Raw genomic sequence first — 6,000 nt, 5'->3', positions numbered from 1 at the left:
AAAGCAAAGGAAGTGGCTGTCGGTGAACTATTTGAAAAGCTGGTTTTGGTGGTCATGTCTACAACTAGTAGAGAGATTCATTGTGAGAGCGAAGATCTGAAGCGCTTATTGGAGAGGAAATCAAAGAGAATATGGGCCAAGGTAAAGCATATTGACTTCAAAATTTCAATGGACATGTTTGATCATGTGGAAGATGTTCTGTTGAAAAATCTGGCAGAAAAATTCGGCAGTGTGGACATTCTGCTGCCTTACTTATTATATGACGCGACCAGAGAGGATGAGGTAATCATCGACTCCATCAAGAGTTACCTGCTTAATCCAAAACCCAGAACATTCATGGATAGTGTGAAGCAAAGTTTATCGAATAAGTGGCTCTGGATTACAGTGGGCTCAGTTTGCGCAATTTCGGGTTTACTTTATCTAGCCAAACAATAATTCATATCCCCTTAAGGGTTCTGGGTTTGGATACACCGGCCGACTGTATGTTCTTGATTGTATGTTTTCCCTGTGCCTGGGTGGGTCCACCCGTCAACGGCCGAGAGGGTTGTGATGTGCTACCTGAATGGCAGTTTCCTTTCCTTTTCCTTTATCATGTTAGTTGAATGTGTGTTTCTTAGTTTTAGCCAGTTAGTTGTTTTGTTGTAGGTCTGTAAATATTCTGTTGAGAACCAGTGCGAAGCAGTGGTTACCATTTTACCAGTTACCAGTTAGTACCGGTTACCAGTTAGTACCATTTTCTTTCGGTCACTGTTCTACCTGAATGGTGTTTTCCTTTGTCACTTCACCTACTTGTACATAGGGTTTAGTTAGTAGTTTGGGAACAAGGTAGCTGGTGCCTCACAACCTTGGTTCCCTCCGGGCACTCCAGTTTCCTTCCACCATCATCAAAAAACGTGGGCCTTTCTCAGGGCCTTTCTGTATCAAGCTTACGTGGGTTTCCTCCAGGCACTCTGGTTTCCTCCCACCACCATCAAAACTATGATTTCCCCCCACCATCATCAAAAACGTGGCCCTTTCTCAGGGCTTTTCTGTATCAAATTTAGGTGGGTTTCCTCCTGGTACTCAGGTTTCCTCCCACCATCATGAAAACCATGGGTGCTGCTTGATCGCGGCGCCTCAGGACTAACCCTCCATCCGACCATGCAATTTTGTTGTACAATGTTTTATATGTCTGTGAAGGTTCTCAGTCATCCAGGTTATGGTATATCCAACAAAGTTTCAAAAAAGGCAACTGGACTTGTAGAGTTTTTTGAGAAGACGTTTCACCATTCATCCGAGTAGCTTCTTCAGTTCTAGGGGACTGGTGGGAAGTCTGAGGTTTTTAATAGGAACTCCTCCTGAAAACTTGCTTGTTAGGCTAACAACCAGAAACTGGTGCGGCTAATTTCCATTAACAATTGGGTACTTACCTGTTGTTGAGGGGGGACTGTTTTTGTCCCCTCCTCTTCCCTATGAATGGTGCTCTAACGACCCTTGTCCATCAGAGGCTCCAGTGTCAAGGTGTGAATGAGATTGAAACTTCTTGGGGACAGAAGTTAAAACTGTATTGTAAATAGATGGCGGATTAAATCTCAGTCCACCTCCTCTGTTTAGTGAAGGTTTTTCCAGTCTGACATAGATGGCTTCCTTTTCTCCTCTTTCAAACCATCGGTCTTCTCTGGCTAAGATTTGGATGTTGTTATCTTCAAAGGAGTGTCCTTTGTTCTTCAGGTGTAGGTGGACCGCTGAATCGTTTCCTGATGAGCTGGCTCTCCTGTGCTGGTACATGCGTTTGTGGATGGGTTGTTTGGTTTCCCCAATGTATAAATCTGTACACTCCTCACTGCACTGAACAGTGTACACTACATTACTCTGTTTTTGCCTGGGTGTTTTGTCTTTTGGGTGGACCAGTCTTTTCCTAAGTGTATTCCCTGGTTTGAAATAAACTGGAATACGGTGATTTCTGAAAATTCTCCTAAGTTTCTCGGACACTCCAGCCACGTAGGGGATGACGATGTTTTTCCTTTTGTTGCTCCCCTCCTCGCTGTCCTTTGTGGGGTATCTTTTTGAGTTTTTTCAAAGGCCCAGTTGGGATATCCACATGTCTTGAGTGCTCGTTTAATATGTTTTTGCTCCTTCTCCTTGCCATCCAGTCTTGTGGGTACAGTCTGTGCTCTGTGCTGAAGAGTTCTGATGACCCCTAGTCTGTGTTCCAGGGGGTGGTGGGAATCAAATAATAAGTGCTGATCAGTGTGGGTGGGTTTTCTATACACTTCAAAGTTGAGGCTTTGGTCTTCTTCCACATGCACCAGACAGTCCAGGAAAGCCAAACTACCCCTGCTGATGTCCTCCCAAGTGAACCTGATGTTGCTGTCCACTGCATTGATGTGCTGTGTGAAAGATTCCACTTCCTGCGTCTCGATTTTGACCCAAGTGTCGTCCACGTACCTAAACCAGTGGGTGGGGGTGTTTCCTGTGAAAGAGTTCAGGGCTCTGGTCTTGACCTCCTCCATGTAGAGATTGGCCACAATAGGTGACACTGGTGACCCCATTGCACAGCCGTGTTTTTGCCTGTAGAATCCTCCATTAAATTGGAAATAGGTGGTCGTCAGGCACAGATTGAGCAACACACAGAGTTGGTCTGGGGTGAGGGTGGTCCTACCAGCCAAGGAGTCATCCTTTAGTAGTCTTTCCCTTACTACTCTTGTGGCTTCTCTGGTGGGGATACACGTGAAGAGGGAGGTTACATCATAGGAAACAATGGTTTCCTCTGGACCCAGTGTGATGTTGCTAACTTTGTGGACGAAATCCCTGGAGTTTTCAATGTGGTGGGGAGTGTTTCCCACCAACGGAGACAGGGTGGATGCCAGGTGTTTAGCAATGTTGTATGTGACCGAGTTTATGCTGCTGACGATGGGTCTGAGAGGTGCTCCTTCCTTGTGTATTTTTGGAAGTCCATAAATACACGGGATGGCATCCCCGGGATACAAACGATAGTAAAGGCGTCTATCGATTGCCTTCTCCTTCTCATCGTTTGTATCCCCATCGTCTCTCAGACCCATCGTCAGCAGCATAAACTTGGTCACATACAACATCGCTAAACACCTGGCATCCACCCTGTCTCCGTTGGTGGCCAACACTCCCCACCACATTGAAAACTCCAGGGATTTCGTCCACAAAGTTAGCAACATCACACTGGGTCCAGAGGAAACCATTGTTTCCTATGATGTAACCTCCCTCTTCACGTGTATCCCCACCAGAGAAGCCACAAGAGTAGTAAGGGAAAGACTACATAAGGGATGACTCCTTGGCTGGTAGGACCACCCTCACCCCAGACCAACTCTGCGTGTTGCTCAATCTGTGCCTGACGACCGCCTATTTCCAATTTAATGGAGGATTCTACAGGCAAAAACACGGCTGTGCACTGGGATCACCAGTGTCACCTATTGTGGCCAATCTCTACATGGAGGAGGTCAAGACCAGAGCCCTGAACTCTTTCACAGGAAACACCCCCACCCACTGGTTTAGGTACGTGGACGACACTTGGGTTAAAATCAAGATGCAGGAAGTTTAATCTTTCACACAGCACATCAATGCAGTGGACAGCAACATCAGGTTCACTTGGGAGGACATCAGCAGGGGTAGTTTGGCTTTCCTGGACTGTCTGGTGCATGTGGAAGAAGACCAAAGCCTCAACATTGAAGTGTAGCACTTATTATTTGATTCCCACCACCCCCTGGAACACAGACTAGGGGTCATCAGAACGCTTCAGCACAGAGCACAGACTGTACCGACAAGACTGGATGGCAAGGAGAAGGAGCAAAAACACATTAAACGGGCACTTAAGACATGTGGATATTCCAACTGGGCCTTTGTAAAAGACTCAAAAAGATACCCCACAAAGGACAGCGAGGAGGGGAGCAACAAAAGGAAAAACATCGTCATCCCCTGCGTGGCGGGAGTGTCCGAGAAATTTAGGAGAATTTTTCAGAAATCACCGTATTCCAGATTATTTCAAACCAGGGAATACACTTAGGAAAAGACTGGTCCACCCAAAAGACAAAACACCCAGGCAAAAACAGAGTAATGTAGTGTACACTGTTCAGTGCAGTGAGGAGTGTACAGATTTATACATTGGGGAAACCAAACAACCCATCCACAAACGCATGTACCAGCACAGGAGAGCCAGCTCATCAGGAAACGATTCAGCGGTCCACCTACACCTGAAGGACAAAGGACACTCCTTTGAAGATAACAACGTCCAAATCTTAGCCAGAGAAGACCGATGGTTTGAAAGAGGAGTAAAGGAAGCCATCTATGTCAGACTGGAAAAACCTTCACTAAACAGAGAAGGTGGACTGAGATTTAATCCGCCATCTATTTACGACACAGTTTTAACTTCTGTCCCCAAGAAGTTTCAATCTCATTCACACCTTGACACTGGAGCCTCTGATGGACAAGGGTCGTTAGAGCACCATTCATAGGGAAGAGGAGGGGACAAAAACAGTCCCCCCTCATCAACAGGTAAGTACCCAATTGTTAATGGAAATCAGCCGCACCAGTTTCTGGTTGTTAGCCTAACAAGCAAGTTTTCAGGAGGAGTTCCTATTTAAACCTCAGACTTCCCACCAGTCACCTAGAACTGAAGAAGCTACTCAGATGAGTGGTGAAATGTCTGCTCAAAAAACTCATCCAGTTGCCTTTTTTGAACCTTTGTTGGATATACAATGTTGTATAAATAAACCAAATAAAAGACAAATAAAGCGCTTTACTTTTTCTTTTCTTTTCTTCAATTTGACCAGGGCTGTTTTAATTGGTTATGATGCATAATGTGTAAAATGATCCCACCATTCTGTGTTACCTATTTTGAGCCAACTTCATTACAAGTCATTACCGCAAATTTTAAACTTCTTTTACACCTGTATTTATGAAAATAAACCTAATTTACATGAAATTATTAGGTATTTGGGATACTGATTAGTATATGTCAAGCTTTAGTCAGGATACCCGCCGGTCAAAATTGACTGATGCAGTTGTTTTCATAAATAAAGAGAGCAAACAAATATAATTTGCAAAGTGCAGCATTTATTTAAAAAAAAATCTTTCTTTGACCTTCTTCTCTGTGTGTGTGTGAGATGGACAGCCCGTTGGCCCCAGACAGGGGGCTGTAATCTGTTTACAGCTGTATACACTGGTGAAATGCAACAAAAGTAATAAACGACAAATCATTCAAAAATTAATTCTTATTTCACACAAGAATGCAATGCATTGACCTGAATGAATATCGATAAATATTACATGAAAAAAGTGTAATACCTTGTGGAGGTTGTAGACTCCCCATGTTCTGGATATAGTCAAGAATGATCTGGAGCTTTTTGTCCTCTGTGGTGCTACTAAAAGCGTGCTAATGAGAAGCATTTTTTTCTCTCTCTCTCTTCGGGGCAGTAGGAGACAAGAGAATGCTTTATCTTCATTGTGCTGTCTCAGAGTGAAATGTGAAATTCCCAGATGATGCTGTATTTATAATCTCAGTTTTTTTGTTTATAGTTATCATGTCCTGAATTTGTGCTACAAAGCGCAATAGTGTGACCCATTCCACCACTAAATATAATCGGGTCAAACTGACCCGGGAAGACAACAGATGCTACAAATTTTGATGAAACACACATAATTTAACAAATATAGTCATAATTAATTTGACTTGTGAAGAATATCAGAATCAGAATCAGAATCAGAATCAGCTTTAATGACCAAGTATGTGCACATACAGGGAATTTGACTCCGGTAACTTTACTCTCTTGTACATAACACACAAACTTACATAAGTGAAGACAATTAAAAATAAAATTAAGATAAAATAAACTAAATCTCAATCTATACATATAAAAATATAGAATAAGAGCAGATATATACAACAAGCCAGGGTTTTGTACAGTGACTATATACAGTAGTGCAGTTATTGTTTATTGTTCATGTGAATGGTCTCACACTCTGTGACTGCTCAGAGCGACAGCCCGGGGG

This window comes from Chelon labrosus (assembly GCF_963514085.1).
Source record: "Chelon labrosus genome assembly, chromosome: 12".
Lineage (NCBI taxonomy): Eukaryota > Metazoa > Chordata > Actinopteri > Mugiliformes > Mugilidae > Chelon > Chelon labrosus.
Note: the sequence above shows the minus strand (reverse complement) of the source record.